The sequence below is a fragment of the Notamacropus eugenii genome, chromosome 4 (assembly GCF_028372415.1).
Source record: "Notamacropus eugenii isolate mMacEug1 chromosome 4, mMacEug1.pri_v2, whole genome shotgun sequence".
Lineage (NCBI taxonomy): Eukaryota > Metazoa > Chordata > Mammalia > Diprotodontia > Macropodidae > Notamacropus > Notamacropus eugenii.
The window spans coordinates 397867625-397886605 of NC_092875.1; the positions used below are offsets into that span (position 1 = coordinate 397867625).

Below are 18981 nucleotides of genomic sequence, written 5' to 3' on the forward strand. Positions count from 1 at the left end.
ACCTAAATATGTCTTCCCCATGTGCAAATATCTTCTGTGTAATTCCTATGATGATATAACATTCCTGCTTAAGCGTAAATGTATTTATGAGAGAATAAGCTTAACATTTGGAAGGTTAGTGTCCTGTTTTAGTTCTGATGGCTTTGTAATAAACTAAGTATACCCTAGTTGAACTGGGAAAAGCAAGACACATCAATGAAGGTACAAGACGTCTGCTTCAGAAATGATTCTAACTGAGGAAGTACTTAGAAACTTGGGGCCTGATTGTAAGTCACAACCAAGGAATAAAAAAGCTTACCTATCACAGCCCAGGGTAGTTGCAAGAGGAGAGTGCAAGGTTCCTTTGGAGATAAGGGGGGGGTGATGGTGAGAATGGAGGTGGCATGGTTTGGAGCCAGTACCACATGATACTCCCACCTCCAGTCAGAAAATGTTTCACTGAAAGACAAAATAACAGGAAAACATGCCTGGATTGATTCAGAAGAAAAATAGACTTTGACTCTTTTGAGAGGTACAGTTATGTGTTTCCAAGTGTCTGGCACTACAAAAATGTGGTTAAGCAAAAGGTAGACAATAAATAAAATTTGCCTAATTGCAAAAGTCAATTGAACACATCACCTTATCCCGTCAATGAGAGAATACTCTCTCAGGATCTCATCCAGGCTGAGAACTACTGCCTTCCTCCAAAGGTGAGTGAACACAGTACTGAAGAAATATGAAGGAGATTCAACTATGCACATGGCAAAATTATCATTCATGTGTGGTAGCTCATTTATTCAATCTATCCACTGGGCCATGATCTCCCAATTATGAGACAACTGGCCTCATTCGAAATATCCTTATGTTTAGGAGCCAAGAGGTAAAAATAGAGAAAAATTTGTAGCTTTTCTCTCCATTTACTCTGGGCAAGTCACTTAATCTCTCTAAATCTTAATTCCTTCATCTTTAAAATATGGACAGTAATAGCTTCTACCTCACAAGGTTGTTATAAGGATCAAAAGAGAAAATATATGTAAAACATTTTGCAAACATTAAAGTGGAATATAATGCTAATTTTCATAATTATTACAATAGCCCAGTTGCCCAGAAGAATAAAGATCATATCATTTTGTCTGACATCTGAGCATTTTTGTTCCCAATTGCTCCTCACTCTATCACCAAAGAATCAAACCCACCATGTTTTCCTTTTCTATGAATATGTTTCTAATCAGGATCTCATCTATATCAATAACCTTATAAAAATGACATAAATTAATGTTTATCTTTCTGGATCATATTTATGTTCTTAGAGATTCACAAGTTTTTTTAAAGGCAGCTGAAATAAGGCAAAATGAACCCCAGTAGCCAAATAAATGCACAATCTAAAATCAAGCATCTCCAAATAACTTTTATTTCAATTTCTAAATATTTCATTTCAAAAGTCCTCAAGATATTGGATTTCTCCCAATTAATTTCATAATTAGAGACCTCAGCAAATGTCTCCATTAAACACAACATTTCTAGTACTGCTTTTTATGGTCACAAACAGCAAAGTGTAATCAGTGTTCATAAGATATCTTATATGCCTTTCCAACTGCTTTTCCATTCCTTTACTCATCTTTAAACTTACCCTTGCTCTTTCTAAAGCTTACAAATAAAATAGAGAGATGGGTTAAATGACATCTTCTGGATACTCAAGGTCAAAACTATTTGTATATTGGAAAGGACAATTTCAGACTATTACTATTACACAAGTAATAATGAAAAACCTGCAGGAAAATTCCCAAGGTGACCAAGGCAGAAACTTGACCAATCAGAAGCATTGGTCCATATTCAATTCCACATTAAATACCCATGGATTTTCTATTGAAACCATCATGATTCAGATGAATGAGCTGGATGTGATATTGCCTATTAGGAAATCAATGGCTGGGCTAAATCATATTTATCAGAAAGCAAGGTCTGTTCACCTTCTATTTACCAAACAAGAACTCATGTATCAGGAACACTGTCAACTCTCATTTATTCCTGAGCTGCTTGACCTGTTTCTTCGTGAACTACTTTTTTTCATTACCCTCTGCTGCTTCCCACACTGACCTTTTGCAGGGTGGGAAAGTAATGGAAGGAGGGAAGGGCTGTGACTATTTAGCATGCTCACAAGCATGGTGAACAAATAAAACTTATACCCCCTTTAAACTTTAACGAGGCACTGGGTTCAAAAGTTTGGAGGGAAAGCAGTCAAGAGTCTACACTTGGATTTTATGCCTCACCATTCGAATGGCTAATAGAGAGCGAATCACATAGATCAAGCTCAGGGAAAAGCAGACCTTTGTGGTTAATAAGAAGAAAGATCCCACTGCATTCTCTGGAATTCAGCACCAACTCTCCTTAAACAAGGCTAGGCATGAATATGCTCAGTTATCTATGCTGTCATCAACTCCTGTTAGGATTTGAGGTGGATAGAAAGCAGGAGTATATTATTAGGAGATTCTCCTTTGTTTTTACTCCATCCCACTATGCATCCTCTTCCCCACCCCCTGCAGTGGTGTTTATAACCAGCTGTCCAAGAAAAAAACAAAATGTATATACAATACACTTTTAAGTTTAATCTGAATCATTAATATTTTCTCTACCACTTTCTTAAGTCTAGATAATCGGCAAACAATATTTTGGTAACATTTCCCAATTTCCAAGATGTAAATCTTCACATTGAAAATTTAACAGTCGGCTCTTATGAGGTGATGCTAATTGGCTCCAATACTCTCCTGCCCCTGCTTCCTCCATGATCACACGTCTACTATTCTCAATCTTGTGAGCCTGGAAGGGCACACCATGAACAATTTCTTTGAGTCAAAAGAGAAAGCTAGGCATTATGTCCTCCACACCTAGAATTCACTCCCTCCTCTCCTAAAGGGCCACTTCATAAATGAGACCTTTAAGGATTCCTCACCCCCACCCCACCCCACCCCCACCTCAGCTGCTAGTGTCTTCTCTCCAAATCAATTGGTATTGATTGTAGATACCAATATGTTTACATGTTGTCTTCCCTGGCCAGACTATATGCTCCTGGAAAGCAGAGGCTGTTTCCTTTTCTGTCTTTGGATCCCTAACACCCAGCATGATGCCTGGGATATAGTCATTTGTTGATTGACTGATTAGTTGTGTTCTGAGTTAAACCATGGGCAAGAAAGAGCAGCCTAGAGCATAAAAACTAGGTCCCTCCAGGTATGAAGTAGACATTCAGCTAAGTGGTATATGAAAATTCTCTTCCATAGTCCACACATCTCTCCAAAACATCTCTTTCTAGTCTGCCACAACAAATGAGATTCTATGGTTAGACTTATTCTCTGGGGTTAAAACATTGCGTCTTGAAGGTTACTGTTAAAATGCAAATATCTCTGGAAAAGATAATGTTGTAACACACTTATTTTAAAAAAGCATTTATTAAATGTCTACTGTGTACCAAAGGCACTGTGCTAGGGCAGTATGGCATAGTAACTGTCTACTGGCTGCTTCTCTTCTATAGTCTAAAAATCTTTACTTGTCCCATGTATACCCATTAGCTATTGTCCTATATCTCTCCTCCCTGTTGTGGCTAAAATCTTTGAGAAAGGTGTCTATAATCATTGCATTTACTTCCTTTCTTGTCTTTTCTTAACTTTCTGCGGTCTGGCTTCTGCCTTCCCCCATTTAACTGATACTGTTCTCTCCAAAGTTACCAATGATCTCTTCATTGCCAAATGTAGAGATCTTTCCTCGGTCTTCATTCTTGTTGAACACTCTTCAGGTCTTAACATTCTTCTCCTTGACACTCTCTTCTGATTGGGTTTTCATGATACTGGTCATTGATGATTCTCCCCTAAATCAGTCTGAGTGCTCAATTTCAGGCCACTTTGTTGGATCTTCATCCAAGTCACACCTGCTAACATGGGGTATCCCCTCATGCTCTATCCTGGAAACTCTTCTCTTTTCCCTTTATAGTATTTTACTTCGAATCATGGATTCAATTATCATCTCTAGGCTAGTGATTCTCAGATCTATTTGTCCAGCTCTAAGCTCTCTCGTAATATCCAAAATTCCATCTTCACCTGCCTATTCCACTTCTAAAACTGAGTATCTCATAGACATCTTAAACTCAACATGTTCAAAGCAAAAGGTATTATCTTTCCCCCAAAACCATCCCCTCTTCCTAACTTTTCTTTTCTTTTCATCCTCACCTTCCTCCCAGTCACTCAGGTTCTCAATCTAAGGATCATCCTGCACTCTTCACTCTTTCTCTCTCTCTCTCATACCCCATATCCAATCTGTTGGCAAATTCTATTGATTTTACTTTGATAATCTATCTTGTATATTCTTCCTTCTCTTCTTTGGCACTGCTACCACCATGATAAAGGCCCTCATCCCCTTATATCCAGACTATTATAATAAACTGGTGGCTTGTTTTCCTGTCTCAACTCTCTTTTTCACTCCAATCTATCCTTTACTCAGCTGTCAAATTGATGCTGCTAAAGCATAGGTCTGACCATGTCACCCACCCACCCTACCCCCCACTCAATAAACTCCCCATCACCTCCAGGATCAAATATTAAATTCTCTGTTTGGCTTTTAAAGTGTGTCACAACATGGTGCCTTCCTACCTTTCCACTCCTTCTTACTCCCCTCCATGTACTTACTGTAAGATGCAGTGACACTAGACTCCTTGCTCTTCCTTGTACAAGGTACTTCATCACCTGATTCCAAGCATTTTCTCTGTCTCTCCTCCAGTTCTGGAATTCTCTTCATTCTCATCCCTAACCCCTGTCTTCCTTCGTGTTCCAAATAAGAGCCCAAATTCTACAAGAAGCCTTTCCCAATCCTCCTTGATGTTAGTGCTTTCTTCTGCTGATTATCCACAATTTATGCTGCTATAGCTTGCTTGTGTGTTGTCATTTGCATGTTGTCTCCCTTGTTAGACTGTGAGCTCCTTGAGAGTATGAACTGTCTTTTGCCTTTATATTCCCAGTGCTTAGCGCAGTGCCTTGCACATAGTAGGTCCTTAATAAATGCTTCTCAATATGACTCCTGATGAAGAAACTTATTCTCCAATGCAGATTTACTGTAACTTCCAGTTTTAAAGACTAGCCTGAACCATTGAGAAGTTAAATGACTTGCTCAGGATTGCACAGTCATTATGAATCATAGGCGGGACTATTTCTCCTTTACACTGTCTGTCATCAATTCTGACATATATACTTGGGTTGTTGTCCTTCATTCTCGAAGAGGACCAAAATGACATTATTATGATAAAGTCAAATTTCAATGTATCCAAATGTGGCTGACCAGACCAATGGGAGCTCTCCCACAGGTTGGGCACTGATAGTCCATATAAACATTTGGGGTGGATATTCTGAGTTTGTGCATCCTATGTTTATTTTGAGTTGTTTCAATTCTGCTTTGCTTATAGAGCACAACACCTTCTCTGATGTGGGCACACCATGCTAAGTGATCCTGTGCCAGTGCCTCCCATGTCACACAAACAATTCCAAAGTTCTTGAGACCTTGAGAGTGTCATTGTATCACATCTTCTGATCACCATGTGATCACCTACCCCATATGAGTTCTCCATAAAATAATCTTTTTGACATTTTATATTTGAACAACATGGCCAGCCCATTGGAGTTGTGCTCTCTGAAGCATAGTTTGAATGCTTGGCAGTTTAGTTCAAGTAAGGATCTCAGTGTCCAGTATCTTACCCTGCCAGGTGATCTTCAGAATCTTCCTAAGAGAGTTCAAATGGAAGCAGTTCTGTTTCCTTGCATGGTGCTGGTAGACTGTCCATGTTTCACAGGCATACAACAATGAGGTCAGCACAACAACTCTGTAGACCTTTAGTTTGGTAGTCTAATACCTCTTCTCTCCCATACTTTCCTTTAGAGCCTCCCAAACACTGAGCTAGCTCTGGCAATGAGTGCATCATCTTCATTATCAATGTGTACATCCCTAGAAAGTACACTACCAAGGTAAGTGAACTTATCCACAGCATTCAAAACTTATCCATCTGTTGTAACTGATGGATTCACGTATGGATGATGTGGTGGTGGCTGATGGAGCACCTGTGTTTTCTTGGTATTAATTGTTAGGCCAAAATTAGCACAAGCACTAATACACACACACACACACACACACACACATATGCAGATGGATGAAGAGATGCGTACATACATATACATACAGGGGCAGCTAGGTGGTTGGATAAAGCACCAGTGCAAGAGTCAAGAGGACCTGAGTTCAACTCTCACCTCAGACACTTGACACTCAATAGCTGTGCGACCTTGGACAAGTCACTTAACCCCAATTGCCTCATCCTGGGTAATCTCCAGTCATCCTGATGATTATCTGGTCATTGGATTCAGATGACTCTGGAGGAGAAGTGAGGCTGGTGACCTGCACAGCCCTCCCTCATTCAAAACAAAATCAAATGCAAGTCATGTCATTATTTCTCTGATGGCATGATCTTCTTTGGCAACAAAGGATGAACACTTATATACACATATATATATACATTGGTATATACACTGATAAAGAAATATCAGCTATACAGAGAAACATATATATTGATATATAAATGATATAGATACAGATATAGATATAGATACATTTGGTCCAGAAATCTCTCCACAGATTCAGATTTACACCCTATCTGTAAAGTTTTTTCCTCTTCTGCCATTGATTTAAATTGAGCCCATTCATTGCACCGCCGCTATGGACTGCCTCTCCCCACCAACTGCCTGGGGCCAACCAACAGGCCTGCTATGAGGACAGGAACAGAACATCACCACGCAGAAGTTCTCCAAAGGCTCCAAAATCAATGCAAGCCAGAACCAGCAAGATGACAGTAAAATGTTTATTGAAGGGCTAACCTGCTATACAAACAAAAAAGATCTCACTAAATACCTGTCTTATTTTGAAGAGGTTGTAGACTGCACAATTAAAGCAAAACCTGTCAGGGGAATAGCAAAGACACTAACAGTGTGAACAAGGTCTTGAAACTTAAAGAACACAAGTAGGGTGGCAAGTCAACCCCAAGATAGCTAAAGCTTTAAAGGGAAAGCAGCCCCCCCCCAAAAATACAGTCTTTGCTGAGAGAAGGAGCCCAGAAACATCTGAAGAGAAATCAATTGGAGCCTTTGGAGAGATTGAGAATATCAAACTTCCTATAGACACAAAAACAAATGAAAGAATAGGATTTTGTTTTATCACATACATATGAAAAAACAGTAAAGAAATTATTAGAAAACAGATATCATCACATTGGTTCTGGGAAGTGTGATATCCAAGTCGCATGGCCCAAGGAGGTATGAAGGTAGCAACAGCATCAACAAAAAGAAGGGAGGGATGCTGTGGGAGGAGGTGGGATCAGGGGTTGATGCTAAGGTCAACAAAGCAGTAGGACAAGGCATCCTGAGGGGGTGGTACTCACCAAAACAATTACCAGCCATATTAAAGGAGGACATGGAAAAAACAGGTGCAGCCTATCTTGCAGGATGATGACATTGAATGGAGAGGGGTCTACTATTGATCTGAGATGACTATTTTGCAAAAGATTTTTAATGTGCATAACAAGGCTGTATCCAATTGCATACAGCAGCGGATTTAGTTTTCTTGTTTTTGCTTTGTCCTTTGCCATCTGCATTATGACAAACATGGATTTGTGTTTATGCAAATTTTATCTGTGTATTTTCATGTTAAATGATTCTCAAAAATAAATTATTTGTGATTGCTTTAAAAAAATAAAATAAATAGTAAAAGTAAAGTTTTTAACTTCCATGGGTTATATAGAAGATTCTGGCCACCTTTCCCTTGGGTGAATTCTAGCATGGAAGGAATAGAACCTTGAAAATAAGATTATATGAGTCACAATGATAAATAAAGATAATAGTCAAGGTTCTCTTTTTTTCTTTCTTCTTCTCATCCAGTCAAGGAATCTGGCTCTTTGATTTCATTGATCACTTTCTTGCTACTGATTCTGGTTAGAGGGGAAGAGGAAAGTAATCAAGATAAGGGTCTTGATACTTTGGGGAGTTTACAGGAGGCAGTATCTGCTGGTGTGGCTCAGGAAACAAGGGGTGTCACCTGGACTGTCAGAAATCTCTAATAGGGAGAAGGCAGGAAATGAGGCAGGAGAGGAAATATAGAGGGGTGCACTTGGAATCTGGAGATGGTTTTTTGTCCTGTTAGTCTACCATTAACTTGCTTTGTGGCCTTAAACAAGTCACTTTAGCATTGTAGGTGGACCTAAATGTTGTCATCTATAAAATGAGATGATTGAACTCAATGGCCTCAAAGACAGCCTCCAGATCTAGCATACTCTAAAACATGAAATGGACTTTTTTGAAGAAGAAGAAGGAAGATACCATAGTGTTAATAGTACGAGAATAAGGACTTAAGGAGGATAGTGAAGCCTGAGTAAAATGGTATCAGTGAAAAGAACCATATGAAAGGAATAAGAGAAGGGTGACCTTGAGAAGAAAAGAAAAAACTTAGCTCATATCTGTGAAGGAAACTGTGATTTTCATAATAATCAATACCATATGTGTGATGAATATACTAATAGATTAGATTTTTCAAAATTGCCTCTTTTGACTTGTCAGTCAGAAGCTTACAATGCAACTTGAAATGCAAACTTTGACAATACTTACAATCTCTGCCATCCTTGTGCCTGTGCACCTTAAGTGAAACAAATCAAAGACTGTAGAATCTGTTGCCATCTCAGAACTCTCATTCTGTACCCTAGGGGAGGTAGTTGTGACCCCTAAAGACTTCATTCCAAAATTGTGGCATTGTGGAATTTGTGAGTTTCTTATGGGAAACCACTAAAGATCTTTTGTAATCCACCTTCTCCCCTCCCTTTCCACTTATGATTTATGTATCTAATCTCCATCTTCACTTCAGCAAGGTGGAGTTCTGATCTGGAAAACTGCTGATTTGCAAATCTGTTCCTCTTAATGAAACTAATTAATTCAAGACTACTTGATTACTTACACTTTGTCTCTGGCCTGCTGTTTCATCACTCTCAGGTGTGGGAGAGTACCTTGCCCAAGCTTTTCTGTTACAGTATAAAGAGCACAGTACTGCCAGGTATATACCACAAAGAGGTCAGTGACAAAAAGAAAAGCTCATAATATCTGTAGCAGCACTTATTTGTAGTAACAAAGAACTGGGAACAGAGTTTTAAGTCCATTGATTGGCTAATGACTCAACAAGTGCTACCTAGATGTAATTTTTGCCATAAAGATTATGTATAAGATGAATTTAGAGATACATAGGAAGATATCTATGAATAATGCAAAGTGAAGTAGGCAGAACCAGAAAAGCAATATGGACAATGACTTCAATGATGTAAATGGAAAGAACAAAATAATTAAATATATTATATATAATTAAATAATTAAAACTGAATTAAATATATTATATATAATTAAATAATTAAAGCTGAATGCTATCAAATCATAATAACTAAAGATTAGAGAAGATACTCCTCCCACTTCTTTGCAGAAGTGAGAGACAATAGGTGTGGAGCACTGTGCAGAATGTCAAACGTTATGATGTTTGGATATTTTTTTTATGTATTTCATATGTTTTCCCCTGTTGAAAATTCTATTATGAAGAATAACTCTCCGAGAGGGGAAAGGGAAAGGAATATACTGGATAATATGGGTAGCATTTTAAAAAAAGAGCAATACAAATTTCTTCTTTAAAAATTTCCTTTCAAAAAAAGAAAAAAAGAACATGGGACCAAAAGTCCTACAGATGGTATCAAATGGCCTCTGAAATCCTTTCCTGCTCCTAGATTCTTTGGCCTCAGTCATTCTTCCTCCTCCTCTTCTTCATTTGTCTTAATTGATTCTATTATTTTTACATCATGAATGCATGCATGAATGAAAAAGCATTCAGTGAGTGCTTAGGATGTGCTAGCTACTGTGCAAAGCATTGAGGATAGAAATACAAGGAAGCAAGGCACTCCTTACTCTTAACCAAAATATTTTAATGAGAGTGGATAACACATAAAAGAGAGTTAGAAAGTGTGGGGAAAGGGGGCACTTGTAATACGAGTACTCTGTCATTGTTTGAAAACATCTGGGAAATGGTAAAAGTGGCCTGGTTCTGGGTAAGATCTGAGCCCAAGATCACAGGAGCAGAGCCCAAATTCCAATAGGAAAGGGATGAAAGGATGGCCGTAGTAAGTGGCCATGATTTGGGAAGGTCATGAATTATATATTTTATTTGGGAAACATATACCTTGCTCCTTGCCTCACAGCTGTTGCTGCTTCACCCAGAAAGCAGTTGCCCCAGGCACTACTCTTGCTAGTTCTAGCTATACCCAAAGCTGAAATTTTTTAGTAACCATCTATTCAGGATATTACTACCTTCTACAAGAAAAGAAAAACAAACTTTTTTCCCCCTTATTGTTCTGCCTATCCCATTACTTCACTGAAAAATCTTTCAGCCTATCAAGGAGATTAACAAGAAACAATTTGGTACGTATGATCCCCAGGTTTTAAATGGATTATAAATATTGCTCTGTGATTTTTTCCCCTTATTCACTGCTCATATTTCACCTGAGGTGAAACTGTATGCGTTATCACATCCCTCAGCTGATTCTCAGTCCCATCCTCACAGTTTACCTTTACTGACCTCCATTCCTTTCATATTTCCTGCCTACAGTTTTTAAAATTTTTATTATTAGATCAGTTATCTCATTTAAGATCTTGTGGCATAGTCTGTCCAGCTTTATAAAAATGACTTTCTTCTGAGCTTTTCATTTATAAATGTCTCGTTCAAATGGGCTTTATTCTCCACCATTTTCCCCAGTAACACTTCGGCTTCTACTGCTGGCTTCTTTCTTGCCTCAGGGACCTCAGAGAAAACACTTTCATTTCCAAGAGTGAACCTTCTCTGGTCTGTGACATTCTTTCTGCCCTTTCTAATCCCACAGGATCCTGCTATCTCCAAAGAGAAGCCTCAATAAATCCTCGTAGGAAGAGAATCTTCTATGTGCATAAATCCTGAAAGTACAAGTTACTTTACAGACCACTGGGCAAATTCCTGATTACTAAAAGAATAATCAAACCCTGACAGTGAAGTAAAGCCTGTCATCTCCTTATCAGGTTTTTTTTTTGTAAATATATAGTGTGAAGGAAGATTACTTAGGCTGTGGTGGGAAACTAGGAAAGCCTTAAGTGGTGAGGAAGAACAGATGCCTGGGTTCCAGGATTCCATGGTTCACCCTTATTTCGACAGAGCTAATCACAAGGCAGAAAAAACAGCCTGGTGTCATAGCTACACAGCTGGTCTTAGAGTCAAAAAGACCTTCTGCCTCTAACATACACTGGCTGTATGACCCTGGGAAAATCACTTAACCTCGCAGCCGCACCCCCACAATACTAGGTTACTTTCTAAGACCATAAATTGATGAATAAGTGCTGCACTGTGATGGTAGAAGAGATTTCTCATAATGGAATTCATGACACCAATGAAATCATAGATCCAGATTTTTAAAAATTGAAAGGCAAAGATAGTTAATCGTAGGGTATAAGTGTCTGGGTGATTTTCGACCAGCTAGGTTGTTCACTAATCCCAGAGCAACCTTTTAATTTCATCATTGAATGAAAAATTCAATATTGGTATAACAATATAGTACTACTATAGCTTTTCACAGCATGATAGATATTTTGTTTTGTTTTGTTTTCTAAGAAGAAAATACATTCATTTTTCAGTCATTGGCATTCTGTGTCTGGACACATTAGTTTAAAGACTGTTCCTACGACATAAAATTAATTTTAGAATAAGGCTAATGGCAGAGTAGAGGCGAAGCTCTTGGCCAGTGTAGAGAACAACTAGATGAGTAAAGACCTTTCTGGAGTAACTTACAATGACTTTATTCTCCTATGAAAGAAGCAAGGTTCTGAGACACAGGGACCAGAAGTGACCTCTCATCATGGGATACTAAATACGGTAGTCTGGCATCATCAGACTTCATTTACCCTTCTTGATAGAGAAAGCCCAACCCTCAAGGCACCCTTTCTTGCTGGACAGCAAATGTGACCTCAGCTCTACTTGAAGCCTTCCTTTGATGGAGGATGTCTGCCTGCTAAGGAACCCTATCTCATTTATGAAAAGTTCTAGTTCTTTGGAAACCTTTGTCTTATCTTGAGTTAAAAATCAACCTGTCTTCAACTTCCATCCATTGCCCCTACTTCTATTTTGTGAAGACAAGAAAACAAGTTTAATTCCCCTTCTAAAGTACAACTCTTTGAAAACTTGAAGGCAGCTAACATATCCCCTTTACATCTCCAAGTCTTCTTTTTTCTCTGCGATAAGCATTCCCCAAATCATAGGACTATAAAATTTAAAAGGGGGAAAGATCGTAAGGATTATTTAGCTTAATTTCTTGATTATTAAGATTAAGAAATTGAGGCAGAGAGAGATGTCTCATGCTTACCTGAGATCACATAAATATGAATGGTGCAACTGGGATTTAAACTTAGGTTCTCTAACTTTAATCTTTTCATGGGAATATAGATCACTTGAATTAAAGTAATAGATACAGAGCTGGAAGAAATGTTAGAGATCACATAATCTAATCCCTCCTCCCTTTCATTCAGAGTTGCTGTTTTTATTTTATTGAGTATCTTTTTGTGTTGTAGTTCCATTTTCCTTCTCCTCTTGAAGAAAATAAAAATGGTCACTCTAAAGATGTTTTTGCATCTCTGGTAGATTTCTTTCTTTGGGGAGGTATTTTTTTAATTCCCCTTTTCTCTCTCTGAATGCAGAAGCTTCTCTCCATCCTCTCATTCTTGGTGGTTTTGCTTTGATTAGATGTCACTATCCTGGTTCACTCTCATGTCCCTTACACACAGGCAAAATATTCCCTCAGGTGGGCAAAGAGATGGCAGACCAGAGGCATATTCCATGACTTACCCAGCAGTCTTTTTTATCTTGCCAAGACAATTCCTGTTGGAGACATTCATGTAAGAGACTAGGAAGCTAAAAACCTTTTCATTTCAGTGCACCATAATATATGTTCTTTCTTATTCATGAAGATGGGAAAATTCTGGTCTTTGCCCTGCTTAATGGAGTGTGACCTAGTTGTAGGTCCTCACTGTGCTTAACTTTGCTATCCTGCTATGATCTAAACACTCCTGAAATTCCAGTTTATCATTCACAATGAATATCAATGACATTCATCTAGGTAAGGTTACCCTAGAAGCAGAGAGCCCTGTGCACTGGTACTTCTTTAGCTTCATCACAGACTTGGACTCTAGAAAACTTGAGATGTCCTGCTTATCACTGACTTCCATGGTCACTACATTTTAAAAGAGCCAGAAAAAAAGGGTGGCACTGGAAGACTTTGCAGGAAGAGCTCATGCACCAATTTCTCAATACAAGCCACTAAGAACTTGCCATCTCCAAGTTACATGACTCATCAAGTGGCTTCAGCTGGTAGCTTTGACCTGTCATCCACCAGGATACAATTCAGCTAGGTTATGAGTGAAAAGCTTTGCAGTTTTCCCCAAACCAGCTCCCCAGCTCCAACCTCATATTCAGGCTTATTATCAGCAGTCTTAGAAAGAAATTAAGGTTCCGAAACATTAGGTAACCAATTCATTGGCTGATCATGGAACTGAATTCATAGATTCATAGAATTTGAGAATGGAAGGAATCTCAGAGCTCATCTTAGTACAATCCACGTCCTCGGACTTCAAGTTTACTATTCTTTCTATTGCACCACTCTACTGAAAAAAAATTCCACAAAAAAAGTGTAGTAGTCCAATAAAGGCATAGAGGTTGACACTGAGACTTTAATCAATAACTTATGGGTCAGTTTGTTTAACTAGAACCAAACCCACCTAATTGTGCTATCATCTAACCCTCATCTCTCTCGACCTTTTTTACAAGGATATCATGAAAGACTTGGTCAGTAAATAAATATTTACTAAGTACCTCTATACGCCAAGCACTGTGCTAAGCACCGCAAATGCAAAAAGAGGCCCCCCCCAAAATAGTCCCTGCCCTCAAGAGCTTTTATCTAATAGGGGAGATAGCATGCAAATCTATGGGACAAATCAGAAACAGTGAACAAAAGGGAGGCCACCAGAGTGGTAGCAGGCATGTTACAAAGGTAAGACCAACTAGCCTTGGAAACAGATTGGGGATGTGAGGGGATGAGAGAGAGTGAGGGGGTACACTTCCTGATAATTCTTCATAAAAACATTTAGATAAAACTTTCTAGTATAGCTATTAAGATAATGAGAATCAAAAGTAGCATGAGTACCAGCATCCAGGCTTGATGACTTTCACCCATATAATCATTCATACTGGAAAATGGAGGACCAAGAGTTGAGAAGCATCATCCCTTCCCTATCAGCTTATGTTGGAACACTGGAGAGAACACTCTGCTCCTCTAGCTCCCTGGCTTAGCCCCAATGTCATGGTTATACACAACGAGGGTGCCCCTAGCCTGAGGAACCACCATGTGTGATGCCAGCAACAGGCAAGAATAACAGTAGCCTTGGGTAATGTCAGGGGCTCTGCCTCTTCCTAACCCCCATCATACTCCCCATAGTCCCCAACTATATTTGTCCCAGTTGCTCAAATTCCCTTTTATGTTTCTACTGGTAGCACACATAACTTTACAGTTCACCATTTCTTAGCAGAAAAAAAGAGCATAAGTTCAACAATCTCAAACAACATTGGCCATTCTACTGAACTGAAATTCTATAGTCTTCTAGCATTGTCTTCAGTAACACTTTTTTAATAGACTAGTGATTTCATCAGTATAGGGAACTCTCTCTACAATGCCCATCAGAATCTGATTTACAATCTATGGTTTTAGAGACTGGGGCACAGAGATTAAATGTCTTGTCCCGGATCTCTAAGTCAGTTTGTGTGAGTTAGTACTTGAATCTAGGGTTTCCTGACTCTGAAGCCATCTCTCTATCCACTAGGCCAGGGGTGGGGAACCTGCAGCCTCGAGGCCACATGTGACCCTCCATGTCCTCAAGTGCTGCCCTTTGACTGAATCCAAACCTCACAGAGCAAATCCCTTTAATAAAAGGATTTGTTCTGTCAAACTTGGACTCTGTCAAAAGACCTCACTCACCCAAGGACCTGGAGGCCACAGGTCCCCCACCCCTGGACTAGGCCATACTTCCTGTCTCACTCACATTATTGACCTTATTAATGAGCTATTGGTCTCTTGGTTCTGCTTTTTCATGCTGCCTTTTAGTGATCCCCCTTCCAAATGCTGAAAAACCTATGTCTTCAAAAATTCATTCTAGAAATTAACAAGGAATCAATGGCAAGCTTTGCCAGCTTTATGGTTTGAAAAATCCACCTTCTCCTCTAAGAGTGAGAATGACATTTGCCTGTCTCATTTCTAGAATCAAGGCTACAGAGCTCTAATGGAACTTAGCAATCATCTAGTTCATTTTACAGATGAGGAAACTGAGGCCTCAAAAGATTTAATGACTTGTCCAAGGTTACACAGGCATCGAAGCAGGTATTAAAACTTTCATCCCCAAATCCAAATTCTGAATTCATATCACTGCACCTGGTTTCTTCTCTAGTGGCATTTCTTTCATTCTTTATCATTTTTCATAAGTCACTGACAGCAGCTGAGCAAGCACACATTTAAGGTTTTTTCAGTATCCAGGACTCCAGGGAATAATTCATCTAATCCTGCTATTTTGAAGGCAGCAACATACTTGCCTATTTGGGATTTCAACTTCTTAACCATTTCTTAACCATTTTTGTTTTCTGTGTAATGGAGTGGGGAACCACATGGGCTCAATTCAGAGAGCATATTTGAGAAACTCTGCCTGCTACCTACTCATGGGGAGAAGCTGTTGACATTACTTCCAAAAGTTCTTAATATAGTGTAATGGAGGGGCCCTGTCCCCAGTCCAGGACATGCACAGGAATTCTGTGACTATGTCCTATCTACTTGCTGTATGTCAAAGGGAAGTCTTTCATAGGCTGCTGAAGCAGAATTGGGTGTACATGCAAAAGGGAATGAACAGGACGGATTGTGCTTTTCCTCTCCAGAAGTTTGAATGAAGAAGAGAAAATGTCATAGACCCCCAGAAGGGGCATCCCTCTCTGATCTGCTGTTATGTGTCTCATAACAGATATATTGTTTCTGTCCCTGTGGGGTCTGTCCTTTCCTGTTTGGGGATGTTTTATTGGAGATGGAACAGCATTATATGCTTAGAAAGCAGGAGATACCAGAAGTCAACATTAATGGGAGTCTATGGCAAAGGTCGCCATAACTGCTCCAGCTCAGTCAGGCAAGACACCAGTGCACCCTTTCCCAAGTAGCAACTGAAAGCATCCAGTCCATCCAGACTTCAGAAAAACCTGGAAAGACTTGCATGAACTGATGCTGAGTGAAGTGAGCACAACCAGAATACAGTACACAGGAAGAGCAACGTTGTACTAAGACTAACTTTGATAGACATCTCTTCTTAGCTATGTCCAAGACAGTTCCAAAGGACTCATGATTAAAAATGCTGTCCACATCCAGAAAAAGAACTATAGAATCTGAATGCAGATTGAAACATATTATTTGCTCTCTCTTTTTCTCTCTTTGGGGTTTGTTTCTTCTTTCTCATGGTTTCTCCCATTCGTTCTAATTTTTCTTTAACTAATGTGAAAGTAGGTTCATATGTAGAGCCTACATCAAATTACATGCCATCTTGGAGTGAGGGGAGGGTAGAGATGGGGACAAAATTTGGAACTCAAAATCTTATGGAAGTGAATGTTTAAACTAATAATAAATAAATTTATGGATAGATGGAAGGATAGATAGATAGATAAATAGACAGATAGATAGATAGATAGATAGATAGATAGATAGATAGATAGATAGATAGATAGATAGATAGATAGATAGACAGACAGATAGATGATAGATAAATCCAGTCCATCTGTGAATGGATTTGGCAGCAAGACAGTGATACCATCAGTTACGCAACATTCAGAAGTAAAATTGGTAGGATGAACGCTTTGTTGCAACCAAATTAAGTTTGAGACTACTCTCTCTATCATATACTAGAGGAGAATTGGGAGATCCCCCATTTCAGAGGGATGTTTTTCTACTTTGGTTTTTGCTTTACCTTTTAAATAAATCTCCCACTCTGAAAATTACTTGATGCTAATTATCAATTATATTAAAAGGATTTCAACTGGTTAATTTGATAGTGAGGTGCTAATCACTGATATTGATGACTCTGAGAAGATATCAGTTGGCAATGGTGATTGATAATGGGGGAAGACACAAATGCAGTACAAATTAATCGTATTAGAAAAACAGACAGCATTTCAGGGGTACCCCTAAAGAGGAACAATAGCCCAGAGAACAAACAGCTCTGGCAAACCAACGTGCCAGTAGATTTTGGATTAGTAGGGTCAGTCCAGATTATATTCACTACATATTAGTCTGAGAATTATTCTCCCAGGTAGAGAAAGGCAACAAAATGGAGTGGAGGTTTCCAATATAAATTTTTAAAAGTATATTGTTAACATGGCTAAATCCTGTTATATTTAGCATTCAGTTCCTTCTCAGATTTAGCATTCTTAACATGATTTTTATAGAACCAAAGCATTTTTTTCATTTATTTTCATAGATCTGTTACTGAAAGGAACTTCAAAGGCCATATGGTTCAACTCCTTCATTTTTCAGGTGGGGAAAGTGAGGCACAGGAAAGTTAAATGACTTGCTCAATAAAAAATAATAATAATAGCTCACATATATATAGTGCTCATCATGTGCTAGGCACTGTGCTAAGCACTTCACAATTATCTCATTTGATCCTCACCACAAGCCTGGGCAATAGGGGCTGTTATTATCTCCATTTACATTTCTGCAAACAGAAGCAAACTGAGGTTATGTGACTTGTCCAGGGCCCACAGCTAGTATAAGGCTGTATTTGAACTTCCTGACTTCAGACCTGCCTGGCACATTGTCCTTTGCAATATCTTGCTGCCCCTCAAGTGCCCACTATGTACCAGGCACTGTGCTAAGCACTAGGGATACGAAGAAAGATATAAAGACAGTCCCTATATTCAAGGAAATCACAATCTAATGGGAGAAGACAACATTTAACAGAGGCTTAAAAGGAGAAGAGGAGAGGAGGATAGGGGCATGATGAATTCCTAGAACCAAGAGGAGCAATGATGAGGTGACTGCCCTGGGTCACCTCCTTAAATGGTGGAGGATCTGGGAAGAGCTCTCCAAACTCCTCTCTCCCCCCTCTCCATGTAGATGGAAGGAGGGACCTCAGTGGTTGGAGGCACTGAGGAGGTGTGAGTTTCAGAGTTGATGTGATCTTGCAGAGTGAGTTTCTGGAGATCTTAAAGTACAAAGGATGGAAAAAGGAGGACAAAGATGACATACTAGTGGTAAACAACTAGAGGAATTTGAGCACTTGCCCTCCATCTCCAGAGCCACCAGTCTTTCCATTGTATTATACTAACTTCTTCCATTATCTTCCCTTTCCTTTCATCTTCAAAAATGAAGGACAAACACAAGCTGTGAGTAGACTGAACTGCCTAAATGGGGCCTTCTCCTCTCCAAAAGAAGGTAAATTTTGATGGCCAGAAACTGCCCAGTTAACTTGGGATACGTTGGCTAGATTCGTTCCATTCCATTCCTTTTCTTTCTTCCTTCCTTCTTTTCCTTCTTTCTTTCTTTCTTTCTATCTTTCTTTCTTTCTTTCTTTCTTTCTTTCTTTCTTTCTTTCTTTCTTTCTTTCTTTCTTTCTTTCTTTCTTTCTTTCTTTCTTTCTTTCTTTCTTTCTTTCCTCCCCTAAAACCTAAAACCTAGTGCACTCTAAAGTCCCTGGACTGAACAATAATGGACCCCTGCCCAACCTCCACTCAAGGGCTGTTTTTGGACCCTCCTGGCTTAGAGTGAATGTCAAGAGTAACAGTTTCTCTTCGAAACAACAACCCTGAGCCTTC

The 18981-nt window shown here is 39.1% G+C and overlaps 1 pseudogene; it reads left to right on the forward strand.

Moving 5' to 3' along the window:
- Positions 1–7462, forward strand: part of LOC140502651 (heterogeneous nuclear ribonucleoprotein D-like pseudogene) — a 31320-nt pseudogene extending 23858 nt beyond the window's left edge.
- The last annotated feature ends 11519 nt before the right edge of the window (positions 7463–18981 follow it).